The sequence below is a fragment of the Chlamydotis macqueenii genome, chromosome 2 (assembly GCF_036417535.1).
Source record: "Chlamydotis macqueenii isolate bChlMac1 chromosome 2, bChlMac1.mat, whole genome shotgun sequence".
NCBI lineage: Eukaryota > Metazoa > Chordata > Aves > Otidiformes > Otididae > Chlamydotis > Chlamydotis macqueenii.
This window is the reverse complement of record NC_141557.1, coordinates 110,648,921-110,673,388: the sequence shown is the minus strand read 5'-3', so window position 1 is coordinate 110,673,388 and position 24,468 is coordinate 110,648,921. Positions and strand designations below refer to the sequence as shown.

Below are 24,468 nucleotides of genomic sequence, written 5' to 3'. Positions count from 1 at the left end.
GCATAACCACACCCGCCGCATTGCAGAAGCCACGGCCGGGGTGGGGGGGGACGGACACACACACGATACAGCCCCCCCGCCACCGCAAGGCGCGCAGCCCCGGCCGGGTGGTAAGGGAGAGGAGGGGGCCGGGGGGGAGCGGCTCCCTCTGCACCGCCCCCAGGCGCTGTGCCCCCCAGGTGAGCCGGGGGCGAACACGACACACGGACTCGGGGTGCGCCCCACCAAGCCAGACCCCCCCCCCCCCCCCCCGTGCCTCTGCCGCCTACAGAAGTTTCCCACATAAATGCGTATCGCCCTAAAAAAATTAGAATTGCAACATTCCCCCCCGCCCCCACCGCCCCAACCCCGTCACAGCTGCGGTGGGCGCAGCCGCGTCCCCCCCCCCCCCCATGCCGGGCCGCAACGAGAGTCCCTCGTCCCCTCCCTCCCCGCGCTGCGGGGGGCCCCGCTCACCACCTCCCCCCCGTCCCCCCGCATGCCGGCCTCACGCACACGCCGCCCCCCCGCCCCCCTCTCCGCGGCCGCTAACTTAAAAATGGCTCCTAGGAATGAGGTTTACATACAGAAATACGTATATATATAATTTTTTTTTTTTTAAAGGGGGGAGAGACACGCAATACGCCCCCCCCCCCGACCCCGGGCATATCCCCCGCTTCCCCTTGCGGGGAGGACACCGGACGCGACGCGGGGGGGAGCGGCGGGAAGGTACCTTGGGCAGCGGCGGGGAGCGGCGGTACCGGTACGGGGGCTGCTCCCGGCGGCGGCGGCGGCCACGCGTCAGCAGCGGGAGCGCGGCCGGGCTCTGCCCAGGGCGAGCCTCCGCCGCTGCCCAGCAAATCAGGGCTGCGGAGGCTCCTCCGGAGAGAGGGAGGGAAAAAGGAAAGGGAGGGAAGAAAAAAAAAAAAAAAAGAAAAAAAAGGAGAGAGAGAGGAGAGAGGGGAAAAAAAAAAAAAAAAGAAGGGGAAAAAAAAAAAACCCCCACGCCGCGGAAACCGGCAGAAGCTGGGTGCCGGCTGGTTTCTGGAGCCAGCATCCCCCCCCCCCGGCACCTCCCGGGACCGGGATCCCCACCTGCGTCCGGAGGGATCCGGCCGTTTTTTGGCTGAGCGAAAGGAATTCTTCTCTTCGGCCAGAGGAGTTTGGCTGCTGCGGTTGCGAGCAAGCGCTAGCGATGGAGAGACTCCCCGGGAACTCAAAAGCAGCAAGCGGCGTGCTGGCGAGGTCTGGCTTTGATCTACCCGTGGGGTTTATGCTGGGGGGGGGCTGGAGGGGTGGGGTGTACCAGCCTTTTCGATTTTAATTTCCAGTGACCAACCGCATGCTCTTATAATCTGGGCCCTATTTTACTCAACAGCATCACCGACCCAGGAAAAAAAATAGAAGTCCTGCCGCACATCAGCTCCCGATCCAGAAAGGGTAACATAAAACCAAAAATGACTTTTTAGTTTTCACTACAGTACAGACCACAACACGCCACATGTGAGAAAGCATCAAAAATCCCTAGCACCCTACAGGAGCCGTTTAGGAGGGGAAAATCCCACCGTCATCATTCCATTTTGGCAAATACGTAGCCCCTCTAACTGAGCTCTCCCGGCCAACTGCAGCCGCTGTCGCATCTGAGACTCGGCCGCACCACTGCGCTCAGAGGCTCCCTCGCCTCTCTGGGGGACCAGAAGCCTCCAAACTTGCTCTTTATTCCAGGTGGGGAATTGGCCACGTGAAGGGTAGCGATGGCTGCCTGCGGGAGACCAACACACTCTCGTGCTGCTCCTTCGGTCCCGTTGCAACACGGGGGATAAACTGGGCTCATTCTCTTTTTCCATAGCCTATTTTGATAGCGTCCCAAAATGATAAGATCAAATTACATTCAAGCCTCTGATATGAATTGGAGGGAGGGAAAAACCCAACAAACTCCTTTAATTAGCAGCATCTCTGTGGGATTTAAGCCGGGAAAGAGGTTTTGACAGTAGACAGCAGACGCCCAATTTCTTAGATCTGCAAGACTGCACTGCTCTGTACTTAAATGTAGAATCCTAGCAAGACACACACCCCCCCACACACACCCCCCCTTCACCTGCTCAGTAGGAGTGCCATTTAGCAGATCTGGCACACCATAACATGCATAAAAAGGGGAGAGACTTCAAAAGGAAAATGCGTGCCATCAACTAAGGGAGGGCATACCTCTAGTCACGCAGCTGAAATACAAAGACTCGTGTACTCTTCTCTACCAGGAGCCCTGGAAGTCATCATGAATCACAGGGGAAAGGACTTGACAGCTGAGACACACATTAGAGTTAACAAGGTTTGATTTGGGGGGGAAAAAAAAAAAAAGCAAAATAAGAAAAGGACTGAATTGGTTTGAATCAAATCGAGTTTCCAAAGCAAGCGAGGAGGCTTAAGAAATATTATTTGAAAAACAATGCAAGATTTACCAGCTTAACCTTTTGCAGCTCTGGCTACAGAGGAAGGTGCTGACACTACTTTGAAGCAGAGATCCTCACCGCTGGAGCATTGTCGCTTCCCAGCAACGCGTGCTGTCCTTCAGCAGGACCGCAGGTGGATTTGCCCCATGGTTACAAGATACTCTGTGATCCCTTCTGCGGATATACTGCTAAATTATAGCATCTTTCATCCGAGGACCTAGGAGGCTTTCAGCACATTGATTTAACCTCAAAACATCAAGTGCTATTAACAGGCTGTTCCTACAAGCAAAAAATCTTTGCAACAGGTCTGAGGTAGCTGGTACCTCTGGGCTACCAATATAGGCCTAAGTTTCAGAGTTCTCAACACTCACAGTATTTTTAATTTTTGTTTTAATTTATTTTCAAATGTTACCTTCTAATTCGGTAGTTGGCGGGTTAGTTGGCCAGCTTGATATGACTTCTGTGAGATGGGAGCTCCATGGAAGTTTAGGGGTTCCATGAATCAGCAGTTTTAAATTATTTTTAAAAACCCCCCTGTTCTTCCAGTAATTTTTAGCAAGCCTGAATCCACACTCTTCTCACACAGGTGGGAAAAGTGAATGACCCCCCTGCACTTCACTGGAGTTATCCCAGTGTCCATTTACATGAAAAGAAGCTCGGATGACAGGTCCAGGCAGGCCTAGAAGAGACTGATCTCCTGCCTTCCCATAGGACAATAGTTTTATTTTTGCTCTTTTCTCACCTTTCTGGAGGCGGTGCTCCAGACCTGGGTGTCAGGAGCAAATGAGTTTAACAGTCCGGTTCAAGTTTCTGTTCGTCACGACCTCCCAAGGCGTCAGGCTTGGTGCGGCCCCAAGCAGCCCTTTCTTGCCTCCACGAAGCGTCTCACCAGCAGCCAGATCCACAGCCCCTGCCGTGCCTGCCGCAAAGGAGTCTTCAACTCCTACATTCTGCTCACTTAAAACCAGCACCAGTTTGGGCAGGATGTGGGATGCCACATGCTTGCTGTTGCCCTGAACGCGCAGCCTTTGAACCCTGCACCTCCTGCCGCTCTGGACAGAAGCTACCCACACACCCCACCATTTCGGTGACTGCAGAAAACCTCTCCCAGCTTGCTCTTGACAGGTCATCCCCTTTCCTCTTCCCATATCCAGCCTGCTTCATTCTCCATCCCCACTTAGCCCCTTCTCCCCCTCCCTTTATTACCACCACACCTCTCGGTCAGGGCCCTCCTCTATTCTTCCTTTGCCCTTACAAGAGGTATCTCTTCATCTTCCTTCACTCCAAAGCATTTTCCTTCCCCTTGTCCCATTTAACTTCCCTGCATTTTCTCCAGGCCAGGATCCTCCATTTCCTTCCCACACAAGGAGGCAAATGCACACCCAAGTTGCTCCTGTGCTGTTCTGGAAGCCAGGCTGCTCCCAGCACCCCCCATCCTTTCGGGAGGAAGGCACGCAGCCATCGAGATGCCAGGACCCAACCTTATGAGTGACAGAGTCACCCAGGAGATTGACCGTAAGCTAGGGAAATTGGTAAAACAGGCTGGAAGCTCTGCACTCCATTCTTTTTCCTATCCATCCATCACTTTTGGTTTTCCAGTTTCTCCCCTTTGCTTAACTCGCTTGGGAAAGCCCTGCAAACGGAGGGAGGAAGGCATGGAATTGTTCTTGGCATGAAAAGCCAGGGAAGAATAAAGGCAAAGACAGCCTCTGACATGAAACAGGTAAATTAGAGGTGGGGAAGTAAAAGGTGCCAACACAGGCACCCCCCTTCCCCGTGGGGTACCAGTCAGAGGAGTGCAGCCATAAGGAAAACGGTCCTGTGCAAAATATTTGGCCGCGACAAGGGCTTTTTTTTTTTTACAGGAGAGGGGAATGGGGAGACACGCGGTCTCTGCCAGGAGAGGATGAATAGGCAACCCTGGAAGAGCAGGGACAAGGATTATTGCCCAGTCCTGGGAACTGCTGCCTAAAACATTCTTGTGATTGCCTAATTGATTGGACATGGCATTCAAAATAGCACATTACAGAAAAGCAAGACACAAAATTGCTACCAAACTCAGCAAAAGGCTGTCTCAAGCCCAGCCAACAATGAATTAGCTGGGTACAGCATTTCGAAAAATGGCAAGTACTGTAGAAGTAGCAGCATTATTAGAGCATTATTAAGAAGATATTTCTTCACAGACAGGAGGTTGGCACTATCTGTCTAGACGCATAGATGGGTTTGGAGTCAAACTGATTTTTTTTTATTATTATTATTACCGTATCCACTTCCATTTATTAAAAGCAAACTGTTCTGCCCATGACTCATGCAGCTTAGCTTTCTGCATGGCAATGAAATAAAATTCTCATAATTAAGAGCGATCACTGTGAGACAGCAGATGAAGCTAAGATTTAGAAATCAGACCAAATCTTCTATTTTTGTCTTCCCTCACTGCAAACATAATGCCCACAGATCTCTAATTGACCAATATTACCATTGTCTTCAAATATATAAAGTAGCAAACCTTCAAGTGAGATATCCCTTAATGCAACTCGGTGACACAGCAGGTCAGATTTATTCTTGTCACTGGTTTATTGACCTCAGTGCAGGGATTTACTTGGTCTGTTGTTTGAAGTAAGTCTCACTCTGCCAGTCAGTGCCAAATCCACCCCATTTTAAGATTACTGAAGGAACAATCAGTAAATTTGGCCCCAGTGCTTCTGCAGCTGAAATCCTGCCTACAGAAGATTTACTGCAATTAATTCAGGACTGACCTTTGCCACTTTCATATCTGTAGCTACTTTCTGACTAAAGCACTAACCGGATTATCAAGCGATTACCTCCTGCTGCAGTTCTCCAGCTCCCGTTATGAACCAAAGACAACCAAATGTTATGGATCTAAGATGCTCTGGGAGGTACCTGAGGCTGTGCCCAAAACAGACAAGAATTAGTTTTCAGATAGAGTAATAAACTGAAGCTTTTTATCTCAGTTAAGGTTTTCATTTTTTAATTTATTTTGTCTGTGCATAATCACTAATATGATTTAATGTACACTGACTATAGGAAAAAGGAAATACATAAGATAGGCAATATGCAGATAACACAAATTTATTTGAATTTAAATAGGGCCCCTAAACAGGCTAACAACGAGGGAGGGAAGGACAGCTCTCATTTTCTATTGGCAGCTCTAGGACTGAGACCTTCCTAGATGGTGATGACCTTTACCGAGGTCAGCGCAGACCATTCTCCTTCACTGGGGGGCTTTCTGCTGAGTTCAGGTATTTCAGTCCATGCAGTTCTGGCTTTTCGTCTTCGTTCGCACAGTGCGTGCTGTTTTGCCCTACTTCTGGGGTAGGGTAACCAGGAAAGCAGATACCTTCCTTCCCCCTCTCCATGCCATTAAATCCAGTATTGCATTTTAGTTACAAAACTATCTTTAGCTCTTCCATGTCTTCTTTTCATGAAGTACCCAACTCAGAGAAGGATTTAAGCAGGAGTTTACCTTGAGCGTAAGCTAAAGTCTCACTGTCTCAAAGGAGAATCAATGCTCCTATTTATTAAGTACTATCAGAAACAAAAATGCCATCCTGAATCATAACTGCCTTGTACAAATCTCTTTTTAAGATACCTCTTCCGCAGGACACCTCTAATAAAATGACCCTCAGAGGCCAGGTTAATGGGCACGGCCCCCAGCTGCTTTTGTATTGCTTGTCTTCATAACCTACAAGATTTACCAGGGAGGGAAGGCCCTTTAACGAGTGTTTGCATAGCACCCAACGCAGATCACCTCTCACCTTAGTGGAGGTTAATAGCAGTTAAGGGAACCATTAGTAGGTTCTTATTTCAAGTAGAGTGAATGACTATGATCATGCTTATCATAGTACTAAAGTGTTATTAAGAAAAGGTAAGAAGTCCTGCTCAAGAATTAATACATTTATCCTATGTCTGTATTGTCTTACAGTTACGCACACTAAGATGTCACAGGTTGCTCTTTTTAATGGTTAAAAGATTACTTTAGTCCCAAGGATTCCTTAGAATTACATTTCTGACCTGGCATGCCTAAAGAAGAATTCTAGGTTCCTTGGCCATCTTTGCTGTCAAACTATCCCTCTCCATTTTTATTCTCTCAAGAGTGCTGGAAGAGCAGAAAACTTGTATCCGATGTTTGACAACAAGTAACTGTTACTCTCAGAAAGGGAAAGGGCTGGTGTTTCTAATCTACCAAATATGCTTACTGAAGAAACCAACAAGAAAGCAAAACCCCCAAATACACAGTGCGATTCATCTGTCTCTAGTTAGAAAAGTGCATATTTGTTCCAGGTATGCTGCCTCCTCTTGCTCTTACTTCTCTCCTGGAGCAGTATTTTAACAGAAGTGGCTGCTCTTCACAAACCAAGCCCACCCAGCCAGATGCAGCCCTTGCTCCTTGCAGCGCATCCCTGCCCCACACTCTGCCAGGCTTTCCCAGCCAGTTCAAAGGTCTGCGTGACCAAAAGGAGAAAAATCTCCATCTTTACACCCGTTTGTCTGCTCCTTCCCACCTCTGTCCTGCCCTGCCCCCTTCAAGCACTTATTGATGGCATGGAAAGAAGCAGGCAACCCCTTCAGAATTAAAACTAAGAAGGGAGGAGGCAATAAACCTGATTGATTCCTCACCATGATTCCCCACGGGATCTCATCAATATGTGATGGAAAAGCAGCAGGGGGGGGTTGTGGGGGGTGGTGTGACAGGAGAAATGGGGATGACGGCAGAGTCACACCGCCCGCTGTCTCTTCTGGCAGCCACCCCAGCCTGAGCTGGCGTCAGACCACGTGTTGGCCACCAGCCTTTATTTACGTGAGCAACTGCTCAAAATGATATCCCTTAACCTTCAGCCCCTGCCTGACTGGGCGCTGGGTCCACCTCCGGCTCACTGACCACCTCCAGGCACAGCCAGCAGATCCTCTACCTGACATTTGTAGCTGCTCAGATGCTTCCAAAATACAACACCTTTTCAAAAACAGGCTCTAAGTCAGTTTACAGTTTAAGTCTCACATTCAGTTGATGGGACACTGCCAGTAAAACTGAGTTGAAGGTAGTGAGAAGAGGAGAAACCCCTCCCTTCCCTCTGTTTCGACAGCTTACTCCCTCTGCCACTCATTCCTTCGGTACTCACAGAGGAAAAATCAGTGCCTATCAGTCTGGGCTCTCCGTATCTTTCCCTTGGCAAAATACACTGCCATACCTTAAAGGTAGGGTGCCTTGGGTGCACCCAGTGTGTCTCCAGTGTGGGGTAGAAAAGTAGTAAAGTCACAGACCACCGGTTTCTTTCTAACTGAAATGTAGGTAATTGCTAACTGGACACAGACCTACAAAGCAACCCCGTGGGATCTGGGTTTGTAGCTCTGAAGAATAATCCTCTTAATAGCCCAAAAATGTTGCTGTTACATTAAAAGAGAGAGAGAGAAAAAAAAATCCAACAACATCTTCAACTCGCAGCTTTAACAAACCAAACAAATTGCACTCTCCCACAGGATAAATGACATATATTTGTGTCCTAGGCACTGAAAAATGTCCAAGAAAGGCATCTCACTCTCCCACCCTTTTGAAAAGCCTTTCACACTTGGCAAATAACGAGTACCACAAACAGCTTCTCACAGTGCAAATGTTTAATTTACCACACATCCCCTGAATTTCAGGACCGGGTTTGCTCAGTGGCCCCCGGGCTGCTCTCAGTCAGCCCGTGTGCAAACATCTGTCCAGCTGCTCCCGGAGAGACGCAGGCGCAGCCCAGAGTTGCCAAGCAACATCCTCGATGCCTTAAGCATCAGGCCAACTCGCCTGCTTTAAAAAAGTTACTCGGAGAAAAGGCCGACAGGAAAGCACAAGCTTATGTAAGGATTCTGCATTTAGAAAAGGTGCACAATTTGTTCTTGGTAGTAAAATAAATGGAGCCATTCCTGTCATCGCCTCCAAAAAAAAAGAAAGAATTTCTGTGCTGGAGTTCCTAAGGTTGAAATTGAAATCTAAACTAAAGATTCAGGTTGAAAAATCCATTTTCTCGGTAACAACACAGTATAATGCCTTCCCATCCCTTACCCATATCAAGGAATGAGCAAACGTTGATTCAGCAGATCTGGGGGCCAACGCAGTGCCACTGGTGACAAGCAAATGTAATCACATCTCAAGGGTTACAAACAAAACATAAAAATAATGTCTTTACAAAAAGCCTGTGAACCAAAGAGATCTAGGCTGCGTTCTCCCCCACATTTGAACTCATTTTGTTCAAGCACCAGTCACATCATTTCTGAGGTCCTTTTTAATGCACCCATCAGAGCAGCCAAACACCCACACTTTCCAAGGTTTTAATGCTAGCTCCTCTCCTAAAACAAAGTAACAAACAGAAAAAGTAGGAATGCAATGTCTGTTCCAAGATAAAATCATGTTAATAGTGTCAGGGCTTACAAACAGCGCTGGTCTTACGTTTCCCAACTTGCCTGCAGGACTCTGATGAGACCACGGTGACTGATCACGTCACTTTGCGCTTTGGTATCTTGATCCATGAACACCATGTCTCACAATCCACATATCATGAACTATCGGTGTTCTTAATAAAAGTAACCAGAGCTCATGGCATTTGGAATTTCACTGGTGCTTGTGGTACCAGACAAATGCAATAGGGCTGTAAAAGGAGTATTTCCACTTTACGACTTTGTTTTCTTCTGACAAGACACATAACTGCAGAAATAATGAAAGCCAAAACCATTTTCTCAAACGAAAAACATGGTAGTGTTGATACAAAGCATTGCATTTACGCAACATGCAGCACACAGTTGTTTCCTTTGCAATTGCAAGAAAATGCTATTATTTAATTAGTTTAGTATAAAATGTCCCCAAACCCTCCAGATCTGACTTCAATATTGAATCAATTTCTGGAGGTTTGGGCCATTTTACTTCTTTTTGTACAGCAGCTAATCTATAGTCTAAGAGTTATTTTAAGTGCAAGAAGGAAATTAAAAAGGAATGTAAACGAGCCAGATAAATGAACACATCAAAGAGCCTTCAGAGGGTTAGGATGACTTCAGTGAGTTGCTCTCCCATGTTCCCTTCACATTTTGGGGAGAAAAGTTGGAAAGAGGAAAATTAAGTGTGAGAAAGCTTCTGTTGCAAGGTTCTATTATTACTCCTTGTCTTCTACACTCCATCTTTACCATCACCAAGCCCAGCACTGTGAATATCCCTTCTGGTATTTCCATCAGGCAAGAGAGAGCACATGCAGTAGCTCTGTGCATGCTGACAGGCGGCACCACGCCTGCTGATCGTCTACCAAAACAAACGCTTCCACAGGCAACCTGCCTGCTATGGCCACGCAGGACATTTAACGGCTAAGCTCACGCCAAAGCAAAACATTGCCCTTAGAGAGGCAAGGTTTGCCTCTAGACCCATCTAAGACCACCACCACTACTCTTTATTTCTCTTGCCACTACGCAGGATGGATTTGAATGCGTAAGATAAAAGATGCTGTAGCAGCGTCTCACGGTGTATGGAGCCTCCATGTCTTTCCCTGTGCCACCCACTCTCTGCTTTGCATTAAGCATACCAAATCCTGCTTTATTTTACTTTTGGGGGGATTCTGGCACTCTTTGAAGGAACCTGAATGTGATTATCCAGATGAATGATGAAATCTGAACTCCTGTTCTCATGTTCCACCCATCTGAAAAGGCAGGCGATGGAGTGGCTTATTCTTGCAGAACTCAGACTCGAGTTTCCACCACAACTGTGGCAATGTATTTCTTGGGGTGCAAGAGTGCCAAAACCCTCCAGACAGCAAGGCCATTTTTGTGTATCACTCTGAAATGAGCTTCAAAGAAAAAGTGTTCTCATGTCATCAGTAAATTCCTCACTGATAGGTTTTGGTTTTGTTTTTTTCCCTGTTTTTAATGAGCAGCAATTAATAACAATTAGGAAAAAAAAACCAAACCCTTATAATGAACCTTTTACAGAATAACATGATAAAAACCCACCCTTTGAGAGAAATACATTTTCTATATTCCACAACTCTCATGAAATCAAATACTCCGAAATATGTCCACTATTATGATTACAGTAAGGACTTCCGAAGCTAAACTCCCCAATTATTAACTTCCAAAGTAAAGCAAAGCAAGATTTTGTTTTTCTTTAATTGACTAGGTTCTTGAAATGCACGTGAAATGTGAGGTCTCTTGCAAAGTCTGCATTATCAATGTTGGTTTGTTATTCACTTGCTTTATCCAAAGCCTCTCTAAAGCTATGTTCCACATTGTCATTTATTAATTTTATTTAGGCTAATCAAATAAAATTTTCACTTTGCAACTACCCGGACATCATATTATGTGGCCTGCCCAAAGTTTGTATACAATTCATCAGTCAATGAACTTAACAGAGCAGAGCAATGTTCACCAGGCAATTCCGATGTCTGGAAAACTTGCCACAAACCAGCAGTTATCATGCATTATACACATGCAGACTGAGCTACTATGGTAAGATTATGTACCATGTTACATTTTATTTTCTTATCTTTTAGGTCCTTAATACTCTCAGCTTCCATACTGGGAATACAGGGACAGCTCTTAACCACTTCTTTTCATGTCTGAAACCTATAAAACACTTTCATTGCATAAGGGTGATATAGAAAAAGTCAAGTCAAGCTGACAGCTGACTCGGAACCAAAAGCAGAGTGATGGCCACTTGGAGAAGTTAGGATGCAAAGTGCTTGCTAGGGCACGAATTAATGGTACCCTGTTCAAGCTTCAGTAGTTCACAGTGCAAACATTTTTGATGTACAATACAGATGAAGTAACTCTCTCTCTGAAAAAAAAAAAAAGTGTTTATATTACGTTGCTTGGTTAAACACCACAGGAAGCCTGTATTTTAAGTACTGGAGTGTGGTCAACTTGGCTTGTTTTGAAGGACCGATAACAAATTGACCTGAAAAACCCAGGTTCTGCGTAAGAGACGAGCTGCAAATAGCTATTTAGTGGAGAGGACTAAAACCAGCCTGAACTTCTTATCAGAGAAAGCATTTTGAAGGTATTGCAATGTAATTTTCAACTGTATTGTATATTCTCTTCCCCGAATTTACAGTGTTCCTATACCAGGTTCTTTTTATATACATACATTTTGGGAAATAAGAAAACTACCAAGTCTTTTTGAGAGTTTCAAGTCTCCCTTCTTCCTCGCACCCACATCTTTACATGTCCTGGTGATGCTTAAGCCTCACGGCTCCAAAGAGGGAAGTAGAAGTGGAAGGGAAGTAGAGTGTTGCAACAGTCTGCTACTAGAATAAGAAAATCAAACATGGAAAGGAGAGGTTGGGTGAATCATGCTGAGTCATGTGATATTTCTTATTTCACAAAAAGATAAACTTTAAAAAAAAATTTTAGTTAATAACAGCAACCCAGTGTTGTATAACTCAGACTCCCCAGTGGATAACCAGTACAAACTATTTGGACCCGCTCTTATCCAGGCTTCTCATCTCTGTAATTTTCTTCACTTTTCTGCAGTTTCCATAGAATCATAGAATCATTACAGGTCATCCAGTCCAACCCCCCGGCAAGGAGCAGGGACATCTCCAACCAGATCAGGTTGCTCACAGCCCCGTCCAACCTGGCCTTGAATGTCTCCAGGGATGGGGCATCCGCCACCTCTCTGGGCAACCTGTTGCCTTCATTGAACTGCAGTAAAGTTTACTTTCTAGCATAAAAGAAACTCCAACTAATCATGTGCGTGAGAATGAGAAAAAAAAAAAAAAGAAGATATTTTGTCAAAGTATTCTTCATTACATTGAGAATGTGCCAACATATTTGAACATCTATTATGTTTTCTAGTAAGCGGTTTTAGGAGGTGCGATGCTCAAGTTATTAGAAGCAATAGAAGGTTTTTCAGGACAAGCAAGACCGAGCACTTTTCTTAATTGAACAGGTTTAAAAATTTGATTTGAAAGCTGCACTGAACCTGAGTGTGTTGCTGAGGAAAGGAGGGGGCAGGCAGAAGCAGCCCTCCCTCCTCCACACCCATTTCCTAATGTGTATTCTGCTCTCAGGCAGCATGTGATAACTCAGATTGCACCAGAGCGCTTCTCGGCCTGAACAGTTGTTTATAAAACGAGGAATTAAAGTAGCATTATAAACCATGCAAATAAGCAGCCTCTCTGCCTTTCTGCACATAGGTTATTCTTGGTAGCGTCGGTGCTACTGGAATGCCTTATCTGGACACGCTCTTTTCCACTTCAGAAAACCAAGCCATTGAGAAGCACCAGAGACTTTCTAAACCTCTGTTTGAAAATCTTATCACTCACTCACAACAAGAGCCTGAAACAGACTATCAGGAGTCCCAGAGAATAGAGCAGAGGTAAAGAAAAAAAAACATCAGTTATGTCTATAATATCTGTTAGAGTAGTTTTGCATAACCAAATATCATACTACCCCCTGCAACAGACAGGTCTAATCCCAACAGCTCAGTGACTGAAGTCCTGGACCACTGAAAAATATGAGAAAACTCAGCAGTTTAGTGATGCAAGGGTGTCCCTGCCCTGTGCGGTCTGGTATTTCTGGTGGCCAAGCAGTTGTCTCAACAAATCCAACAGAAACATAGTGTCAAAGAGAAACAGTGCATTGGCTGACTGTTCTGTTTTACAAACCAGACAAAGATAATTTTAATAGCTGTACAGTTGTATAAATGTGTACTATGGGAAATTAAATTCTGACTTCATCCCTTTATTTATGTTTTACGCAACAGTAGTAATGCTGTATTCATGGAAAAAAAAATTAAAACACCTCTGTTTTTATTTTTTTTTCCAAATAAATTGAAAAAGTACACTCAAATACAAATGGCTACGTTATGCCTAGTAATGAACTAATTATTACAAAACACATACTCATCCCAAATGTATTCTAGCATGTGATTACAGCCCATTTGATAATTCAATTCCAATGCAGTTGCTATTTGAAAATTACACACACACACTCACATGGAAAAGACAGCGACCGTGTTTAATATGGGTAGTTAGCGCAATTACAATAATTTCTCATCCAAGTTTTGTGCGCAAGTTGATTCTGCAGGCGGCTCTCAGCTTTAGGAGGCCTGCTAGACCCCCCCTTTCCCCCAGCAGCACATGAAGGTCAGCTGCTTTTAATGCCGGAAATTTAGTGAAACAGCTTGGTTTGTTATTGCATTGGAACTGGTTTTAGTCAGGGCAGCTCGCTGCTAAATGGCAGGCAGAAGCAGCAAATTCAATTAAAATAGCTCCGAGGCAAAAAGGAGATGAGTGTATTAGGAAAATACAAATGGGAATTTAAATGGGTGCCACAAGAGCACAAGAAGGCCATAATGCAACCCTGTCTTTCCCTCTTTTATATCCATGTTTAACTACAAACAATATTTTAAAATAGGCTGCTCCACTTTGCATCTATATCTTATCTCGGCATCTGGCAAACAGACACAGAATAGCCGGAGTTTTCAGCAATCCTGCCACACCAACCCGTCCTTGTAGAGGAGAACTTGCAAAATGCACGGTCTGGAGTATTCTTCATTCCCAAGCCTCAGGGAGAAGGCAGGCAGAGCATCCTCTCTGCGGGGCAGTGGCAGTCGGCGTGCAGGCAGGGAGGCAGGCTGGGTGCAGGCAGGGTAAGAGCCACCACCAGCCCCTAAGCAAAGGAGAGGGGAAAGTGAGGCCCAGGGCTGCTCTGCCAGGAGTTTCAGAAATGAATCTGCAAGTTATTCAGGCCAGCAAAAACACTGGCAATACTCACAGATTCACATACATGGCCACATAATTTGTTTGCTTGCTTGTTTTAAATCACTGCAAGACATTGCTCCGCTTGCTGTCAAGGACGGCCTAACATTTTTTTGGGCTCACTCACTCAGGATCAGGGCAGTTTGGGACCTCTTCTCTAGAGCCCATTTTATTCTAATGAGTCCTAGAGAAGAACATCACCCTGAACTGTGCAGCTCCATGCCTCCCCAAGAGCCAGGGTCCTCTGGACTGAGGCTCATCTGTGCCTTGCTTTGCAATTAATGAATCAAATTCCTTCCTTTCATCATTGCTTGTGGCACCATGTCTATCTCCCAACTGCAGAACACTAGATGAGGGAAAGTCAAACCCATTTTAGTCCCAGGCAGTCCTACATGACACAGAAGAGAAGCAGGAATCAAATTATTATTTTCATTATATTCAACCACTTCTGTGTTTTCCAATGAAAGGTTTTTTTAAACTCAACTGCATATGTGTTTTCACAACATCCACATCTCTTCTGAAAACAGCCTTAACAAAAATTGGCTTTCAGTGGGTTTCTGTTACCACAGTAGCTGTGATGTGCAGCTACATCCTTCTGCGGCAACACTGGATCAGATACCAGAACCTATCCAAATGACTGATTCAGTGACTGATTTCTGTGACTCTTCCACAAGTTTAAAAGAAAAAAGTCATCAAAGCAATGTTTGAGTAACACATGTTATTGAAGTTCAGCCTCAAAAGTATTTACTCTTCAGAGCTAACTGAAAACAAGCATTTTTTGAACCAACACCAACAAAAGTTGTTTGGGGTTTTTTGTTGTCTTAGCATCAAAGTAATGTGTCCTCAAGCACAAGTATTTTACTTTCTCAGAACATGCCTAAATTTTCCCTGTGGCTTGCACGGTAGTCTTAATAATCAGAGAACTAATGGACTCGGGATGAAGATAGACCCCAGAGGACACTGAATAAAAACTTTTCTGTCCTTAGTACCATCTACTATTTGGGCCATCTTTTTTTTTTAAAAAAAAAGATAAACATTTTTCTCCTATGTTTTCTTTTTTTTTTTTTTCCACTCCTAATTTATTTAACAGTTCCAGTGATGGGATCATTTTCAGGTGTCAGTATGAAAATGAGAAACCTTCTCCTACTGATACAGGTAAGTAACATTATTAATTATTTTCCTGTAGCATCTCAGACCTCCAGTCCATGACAAGAGCTAAAGCACGCTGTACCCTGTACACATCAACAACAGATAACCCTTGCTTTCGAAAGCCAGGATTAAGATTAGCAACAGGGCTCAAGTGAGATCATTTTGAAACGAAAGCCACTTTTCACAGGGAATCCAAGCAACTTCACATTTCTCACATGTAATTTTGTTTATGTTGTGTCTGGAGCAAGTGTAACTTGGCAGGAGTGCAGCACTCTGCAGATATGGCAGCAGGAGAAAAGATAGCAACTCTAAAAATAAAAGTCTCTAAAAGGATCATAAGCAGGAGCCAACATGCAGAAGCAATACGCATTCGCTATCAGCAAGGTAAAAGGGGTGGCAGAAGCCCATGCAGCAGAAAGGCCCACCAGGCCTCTGAAAGAATATTTTTATTTTTCTTTGAGTGAACGGGACAGGACAAACTGGCCCTGTCCTTTTATGTTGATAATGCTGAGGATATAAACAGGCTGAGAAGATTCAGGGGAGCATGTCTCTAGGGCCAACTTTTATGACAGAAAATGGACAAAACTGATATAGGAACACAATTTTATAAGTAAAATTACCCACCAGAATATATTAAATTAACATTAATATTACAGAAGTCAGTACTTAAGAAATGCCAGAATTAAGTTGCCTTCTACTGAAGCACTATTTCCAACCCCACCCCCTCTTTTTTATTTTTGTTCGGGAAGGAACGGCTGCTTTATCCAGTGTAAAGGGTGAAGAGTATTTAAGGAATTGAGCTGTGAAGACAAAATTATCAATTTCCTCACATGCTTTCCTGCGGTGCTTAACACTGACAAACGAGCACTGCAAGAATAGCCATCAATACTGATAATCACCATCTTTCCAGCCACCATTTCACACAGGAGACTGAGCCACACAAATTAAAGTCAAAAGCATCCATCAGTTTGAGATGCCCAACTTGTGCCACCCAGGGAAGAGTGCTGACACCGTTTGGTATCTTCTAGCACAATGCCAATACTTCTCATCTACAGCTCATCATTTTTTTTCACCGTGATTCTCAAATCTCAGAAAAGGGAAAATTCAGATAAAGTGGCATAGCATCAACTAGGGAGCTCTAGGGCAATGAATAGGACTGAACGATCATCCACGTCAACTCTGCTATTTCATCACCCGCATTACCTTGTCCTATTTATTACAGCCCTTCTGCCAAAAGTAAATGGGAGGCTGGCTGGCTTTCAGGCATACCACTGAATGAGTATAAGGGGATAAGGCAAAGATACCACCCTCCAAGTCTTTTCCTCTGACTTGTTTCTGTTCTGCTCCCTTCTTTTCCCCCATGTTTTGATCCTTGTCCTACACTCCACTCTGAGGCTTCTCTCCATCCAGCCCCAGCCTTTTCAACTTGTCCAAATCCTCACTGAACACAAAGTTTTCATGCAGTGCTTCCATGCAGTATGGCCTTGCCAAAAAGCCATGCACCCTGCCAGGCTAATAGGCTTTGCCTGAAAGCACGAGAACAATAGAATTTTTGAGAAAGGACTGTCAAAATATTTGAATATAGGTAAAACAATGTATTACCCTTTCATTCCTAAAAGATAATCTTGACTTGGGAAAAAAGAAAACCCTTCTCCTCCACTCCAAGTGACGTACATGCTCCTTTTGGATAAAAAGGTTAGCCTAAGCGTTTAAAATCTGGAGTAATGATGGGTGGAAAACACCTTCCCTGAGAAACACCAAACTAGCAGTGACTTCTGATAAAAATCAATAAAGTTTATAAAGCATAAAATTTTATTTGAATCATTGAATAACTCAGGAGGGAAGCAGCCTCTGAAAGTCATCAAGGCCAATCTCCTTACTGAAAGCAGGGTTAACTTCAAAGTTAGATTGGTTGCTCAAGCATTTGTTCTGTAAAGTTTTGAGTATTTTCAAGGATTAGAAGTCTGCATACTCTCTGGAGAACCTGCACTGATATTTGACCATCTTTACTGTGAAATTTGTTTATTTACACATAACAGGAATTGCCCTTGCTGCCACGTACTTTTCAAGGTGAGCTTGATCCACCATGTATAAACCATTCATAAGATCCCCCTTTAATTTCTTCTTCTCCAGGACAAAGAAAGCCACGCTTCCTTCCTCTCTTCGTCTGTCATTCTGTCCTTCAACCTTTTTGACATCTTGATTGTCCCCATTCTAAGATTATCAATCTTTCCTCCATGGGAGCAGGACCCAAAACTGGGCACAAGACTCCAGATGCAGCCTGTCCATTGCTGAGTAGAGAGAACTTCTCTTGACATGTTGTCTATGTTCTTTTTAATCAACTTTGCCCGTAGCTGGCCTTCACTGCTCGCTTATGTTCAACTGGTCCACCAAAAGGAGTTGCAGGTCCTTTCCTCCAGGGCTGCTACTCAGATGGCCATCACCCAGCCTGCACTGTGGCTTAGGCTTATTCCCTCCTTCTTTGTTAAGCTTCACAGGGTTCCTTCCTAGTCCACCAATGAACCTTTTTGTGGTTCACCCTTCCTAACTCCTCAAAAATTCAATCCTCTGCAGAGCACTGTAACAGCAAATGGGAATCACTTATATTTAACATGGGAAAGTCTTTGGAGCATAAAGTCACCTGGCAGGTCAACCCATCCAGACCCAAATCCTGGCACCCCTCTTAACAGCTCCTGTCCAAGCCTAGGACTGAGCCAGCTGCTGCTCAGTCAGGGAGCTGATAAGCATCCACAGCTTTCAAAGGCAGCGCAAGCAACACAGTGCAAACTCTGCTCTTCAAGCCTTCATTAGAAAAAGGCCCCCAAACCACCCTTCCTGCACAAAGAACAGGATACGTTTCTTCCAGCATCACTTCTGGAAACATTAACTACCCTCACATGAAGGCACGCAAAAACCAGCACAAGTTAGGAAGTACTAAACCAGACATGGAACGAGGAGGAATGATTGATCTTTTGGGGAACAAGGTGAAGGACATAGGATTGGTAGGTGTTTTTTTTTCCCTTCTTCTGAAAAGAGCATGAAGCTGATGGATGATTTTTTGAAGGAACATCTTGTTAAAAATGTTGGCAACACATCAGCAACCTTTCGGGTCTACTCAATCAATTAAAATGCCTGTCTCCAAAAGAATCAAATATCAGACATGAAAGATGAAGAAAAAGCAGGAAGCTGGAGAAAGAAAGATTCAGCTGACTCATCCCTTTACAATTCTGGTTTAATGACACTTGGCCCACAATGCAGAAAGAATTGTTTCTCAAGTAAAAAGTTCATGGAAGGTAAACCACTTCATCCATCACCATTGAAGCAAAGTATTGATGCTAGGATGCTAATTGCCATGATTTCAGTTCCTAAAATATTTAATTGAACCAGTAAGTGACGTGGCTGGCTTCTCCCTCAGAAAGCTTAATGTGTGACCCCACACAAAAATAGTTGCTGGTGATCTCATCTGGGATGTAATCACTTGCCCACGCCCAGGGCACTGCAGTTTTGCTGGTCGCCAGATAAAATACTTTAACTGCGTGCCCATGTACCTGCTTTGGCCAGCTTTGCTTCCTCATCATCCTCTAGCCCCTTCCCAAAGTATTAAAGCTCCAGGTGCTACTGTCCTAGGCAGGGTTTGGTGTGACATCTAGCCCTCTGCTAGAGTGATGGAAGGACAGGCAGCCTCCCCAAACACACTACTAACAGCACACAAACCTCATTATCTGTGCTTGATACGTCTTTTGTTGGGAAAAAAAAAAAAAAAAATTGTTGTTTGCTAGCAATTCAGCTACAGTTGTGGTTACTGAATTGGATGTCAGGGTACAAATTAGTTGCAAAAAACACAGATCTCATGCTCTCCGTATGGAGCCAGATTCTCATCTGGCCCAAGCTGGCAGGGCTCCACATTGACAGTTTGGTTCCCAGCGTAAATGGGCGATAAACACAGTCTTTGCTCCATCTGCGAGGCTTGGGGTGTCTTAAATTTGATAGCGACTGAAAGAAGCTTTACTCTGGGGTGTAGGAGCAAATTATTGAACTGACTTGTTAAATTACATTTCATTAGCAGCAGGAATATTACAACTGCAGCCTTTGTTACTTGAGCCTTCAATTTGATTTTGTCAGGACTGTTTCATCACTTAATTTTCTAAAGCAAATGATTCTGAAAGGTTGTCCAAAGGGCATAAAAAGCAGCAATAGAGTAATGACTTTCTAAGCAATCAGTTAGGGGTAGTGGGGGGGGGGTAATTTATTTTTTAAAAATTATGATGTCAAATCTTTCTAAGGCTTCTCAGATCAACAGTCCTCAGTGGTTTCATATCTACCAAGGTATTCTCAAACCAAAAGGTGTAAACCCTGAGGAACATCGCAACGCAAGAGCTTTGCATGCCTGTTTTTGAAGCACTGCAGTGAGTTACAATTTGATATGCAACACAGCAAAAGAGCTGCCAGCTGCCAGCAGAAGAGGAAAAGAACTGGAAAACAAAGTTTGAACTACTTTGGTAATTCATCAGCTAGGTATTAAGAAAAAAAAAAAAAAAAGGAAGGAAGAACAGCTGATTCAAAGCCTGTAAGGAATCACCAGGTTTAAATTTACCTCTGTAGAGGATGAAATCACATCTGGAGCTTGTAATAAAGAAGCAGAACATATTCACTTGTGAAATCTTAAACAGTATGAAGTAAGAGACACGAAAGATAAAAAACAGACTCTCACAGAAGATTTTGAAAATAACATCTTTAGGTACCATAAAGAGTGTGGATTGACAAAACTTATTAGAAATGTTTAACACCCTGCTTATTCACTTCCCAGAAGTATTCTCATATATGACGATTTCATGTTTTCAGCTGCACTTGAGGAGTGCAGCCCTACCACAGTTTTTTGCTGTAGGTGCGCCAATTGGCTGATGAACTTCAAGACTGGAGGACTACAATGTGCTCCAAGCACGGCCCTGGCTTTGGAAATTATCAGGAGCAAAAAGAAATGCAGCCGCCCAATTATCACATGGAATTTCAGCTCACGTCATTTATTACTAAAAATAAAAAAGATTTGTGTTAGCTGTTGGGTAGCTTCTGAGAACAATTCAGGGTAACAGGTTTTAACCTCCAAAACCACCATGCTTCGGGGGCATCTTGCCCAAGAGCTCTTTTCCCCCGCCATCGTATGCAACACCAGAGAAAGTACTGAAGCTCCAGCCCTGAGAGAGCTGCTCGGAGGACATGCTACACAAAGTCCTTTTGGTGCCTCAAGTCCTTCCACCTTCAAACTGCTATCATCATGCTTGGGTGCTACCTGAACATGCTGACGAGGACATGAGGGCTGTACTGGGATGCTGAATCACACCAGTTATGAACCTCATGCAGAACTTGGAAACCTGGGGCAAGCTTTTCTATTTGTGTACTTGCAAAGCAAATTAGTGAGATTTGTGTTGAGGTGAAGCATACTCCAAAAAAAAAAAAAAAAAACCAAAACAACCCCAAAAAAACAATACAAGGGCTTATTTGCTGATCTGCATTTACTCCCCCATCACTATCAGCAGAAAAAGGAGGCTTTTAGGTAGAACAAAAAATAAAAGAAAAAATATTGTGCATTGTAGTCCAGTTGCAACTCCTATGAAAATTTTAAAAGTGGTCTGAAAAGCTTTGCTGCCACCTCCCACTGGAATACAGCTTCTCCCTTAGGGAAAACAAAACAAAACAAAACAAAACAAAACAACCTAAGCCTTAATTTCCCATCCTAGCTAGAAACTGGTACAATGCACAGCAAAATAAGGTCTTGCTCCATGACTGAAATTCATGGCGTAATTGAAAATCTGCTGCAGACACCAGGCAGCCCACGAGGTTCCCACCTACATCAAGAAGTCCTGTGACAACCCGTGGCTGAAGCTGACCCCATGCTGGTCATCATACAAGAAGGACATCTGCCACTCTGCCATTTTTGCAAATGTGTGTTTCTCACAAGCGTCGTGACCAGAGGAAGGTTTTAGTGTCAGTGGACAAGAGGCATCTTCTGAATCCCACATTAGATGAAGCCGTATAATCAGGCAAAATACAGTACATTTTAAGCAAGTTAACATTTCTGATGTACAGAGACATCACCCCTGGATTTGAAGCACCACAGGTTCATACATTATCCCTCCCGCAGTCCGGGCACCCGCTCTGGGACACAAACTCCAGTGCTGTTATGATAGAACCCATTTAAAAGCAATTGGTGGATAAACAAGCAAAACACCTGCAGCGTGCAGCCCAGGTGCGGAGGGACTGCCATGCCACCGCAGGTATTTCATCCGCGGTTACTGCCACCAGAGAACATGTCTCTAACTCACGGCAGGGAGGCCCCACCGAGCTGCTGAAACACTCCGGTTTGGTCATCAGCACTAAGTGAGGGGAGGAAAAGGGTTATTTCGAAGTAGTGTAGCCTAGAAATTAAACCCAAGCCTCCTGAATAGGAGGCTGGAGGATTATTCCACATGACCAAAGCCATCTTTGTTTTCCTGAGTGCTTCCTAACCCACAAAGAGTGTAAAAGACATTGCCTTCTAGCCTTCTAGTATTTTAAGCATGATTTACTTCTTGTTTATGCAAAAAAAAAAAAAAAAGGGAAAAAAAACTCCTCTGCCATTACTAAGAACAGAGCTAACCCAACTACTCACCAGCAGCATCTATGGAATGAAAAACTCAAAGCGCTCTGAATTTTCACACTATGAAGATAAAATTTATAAGGTCATGGTGATCCCTTTAGACATTTTCTCCCCACACCTCTTAATGTATTTGGCAAAAGCTTCACCTGTATTGTACAGAGGAATAAGTTGGTCTAGACAAGTCTACATGCAAGATGTGAATAGATGAGAAATATAACATCATCTAACTCATTATAGTGTTGCATAAAAGGAGAAATATTTGTATATAAGAAAACAAAGTATTTTTTAAAAGTACTTTGAAAAGAACATGCAGTAACCATGGCCAGCAGCAGAGCTTTCATATTTATTGCTAAAAGAAGTCTTAATAAGAGCCCTTCAGCAAAATTCACTTTCCTGTATTAATTCATTACTAATTTGAGATATGTATAAAGTTAAGCAACACAAGTAAATCTCCATAATTTATGTTACTGCTTTTAAAGCATGCTCCTCACTTCCTCACATCTTGCAATTGTTTTTTTTTTTCTTATTTTCCCATTTCCCTTTCTAGAATTCCCAACACCAGGGATGGAACATGTACAATTTACCCGTATCACAGAAAATACTATTGCAACTTATTTTCTTTGGAGAAGGGAAAAAAAAAAAAAAAAAAAAAAAAAAAAAGAAGAGAAAAAGAAAGTACATTTCACTTTTTTTTTTTCCCAAAGGATCAACAGTGCCGAGCAGCAGAAGTCAGTTACCAGAGCTGTCACAGTGGTGGAGGTTTTGAGGATATGCACCAAAATTGCAGGAATGTGAAAGCCTTGCCTGCAGCCAGCTGGCTGTCAAAGGGTGATTGATTACTTAATCAAATTGCAGGAACAACCAATTTTGAGGTGATTGGTTTGATTTTAAATCCCAGTTATGGTTTTAAACATCCATCCTTAACATCAGCCCAGTACTGCCCTAAGAGACTTCATTAGGATTTGTTTTCACAAAAGACAAAAAACCAAAAATCAGAGAGCTGCACTTTGCCAGGACATGGGCTAAACCCAAGGTTAAACCCAAGCCTCTTGCCACTTTGGCTGACAAAAGAGATTTTAGCACAGGAAAAGTAGGAAGAGGAGGAAAGCCTTCGTCTGGGCGACCCGCAGAGCTGACCCACAGATACTTTTGCTCTGCTGTTACATAATGACGCATCCTTATACACGCAGCCAGAGCACAGCGGTGGAGGATATGACATTTTTTTATTAGTCCTTAATGTTTATTTTACTATCTGTCCATGCAAAGATAGCCTCCCAGATCATATCTCATCAACTGGATAATGAGCCAAATTATTCTCTACCACTGTAAATCGGTGAAGGTCCATTGATCTCATTACAGAAGGGCAATTTACACTTGCAAAGAGGGTGAGTGACTATTTCTAAATGAGGAAAGAGAGCAAAAACCCTAATCCTGGGGAGCCTAATTAACGAACAAAACGCATACAGAGAGCTGCCTTTTTTTCGTCTGAACAGCTGTATTTATATCAAGTATTCACAGTCAAGAGTTAAACAGTTTTTTGAACAACTTACTGAGCTTCGGAGCCTTTGACGACTCTCTGCAGTGTTTGCGGAGCTGAATAAAGGCAGCCTCCCTCCCCACCAGCGCCTGGGACTGGCTTGGCGTTTCTAAAGCATTCCTCCCTCCGTCCCTTTGCAATGGCAGCCGAGCACCAACCGCCCCATCCACCTTTTCCTCAGCAGCCACCATGGGTGACGCTCACCCAATGCAACGCAGAAACCTGAGCAGCACCTCTACTCATGTAATTGGCAAAGCGTCTGGTGGACTCTGTGCATGTGTTTGATAAATTTGGGGCAAGGGGGGGAGATATTGAGGAGGGAATAAAAGACTCTCATCTCTCTGCTATCCATTGCCTTACATAAACTTTTTTTAAAAAGAAAAAAAAAGGAGGAGAGAACTTTTTGAAAACTAAACATCAGTGAACTTTATGAACAGATTATTTGTTGACATTTCTACTTGGTATCTTATATGTCTTGCTACAACATAGGCTGTATAGGAAAACTCATTTCAAAGCAGAATTACGGAAACTGCTTTTAAGTGAACAAAATGGACAAACTAGAAAATTACTTATTTTTGTACTGTGCATTAATCACTCTCAAGCATATGAATCTTAAGGCATCATTTGTTAATTAGTTTAATGAAGAATTAATTCCTACTGATTTTGATTTATTTTTTAGTATAAACATATGTAGCCTCGTCATGGAAACTATCAGACCAGTCCAGTAGAAGTTACTTAATTCTAGTACACACCATGAAGTTAAAACAAAAAAATTTATACAAAATGGCTTCAATAGGCAAAATGCATCTTATTTGACAGATCTAAATCGTCATATATAATATTTTCAAAAATTGCTTGTACAGCTGCTTTTGACTCCCAACTCCCATATTCTGCTCAGAAAAAGGCTGAAGGCTGACAATTATCATAGAATCATAGAATCATAGAATGGTTAGGGTTGGAAGGGACCTTCAAAGGTCATCTAGTCCA

At 43.6% G+C, this 24,468-nt stretch overlaps 1 protein-coding gene across 21 annotated transcripts in view; it reads right to left on the bottom strand.

Moving 5' to 3' along the window:
• The window catches only part of EPB41L3 (erythrocyte membrane protein band 4.1 like 3), a 146,133-nt gene that overhangs the window by 98,628 nt on the left and 23,037 nt on the right, over positions 1-24,468 (bottom strand). For 12 of the 21 annotated variants that reach the window (XM_086740655.1, XM_086740653.1, XM_086740657.1 and 9 more), the window contains exon 1: positions 713-861. The exons of 1 other annotated variant lie outside the window; for it this stretch is intronic. The gene's annotated coding sequence lies outside the window, so the exon portion shown is untranslated. Of the gene's footprint in view, positions 1-712; positions 863-1,074; positions 1,206-24,468 lie in introns of those variants that run through there. 8 more of the 21 variants (XM_086740667.1, XM_086740645.1, XM_086740650.1 and 5 more) reach the window with 2 other exon arrangements.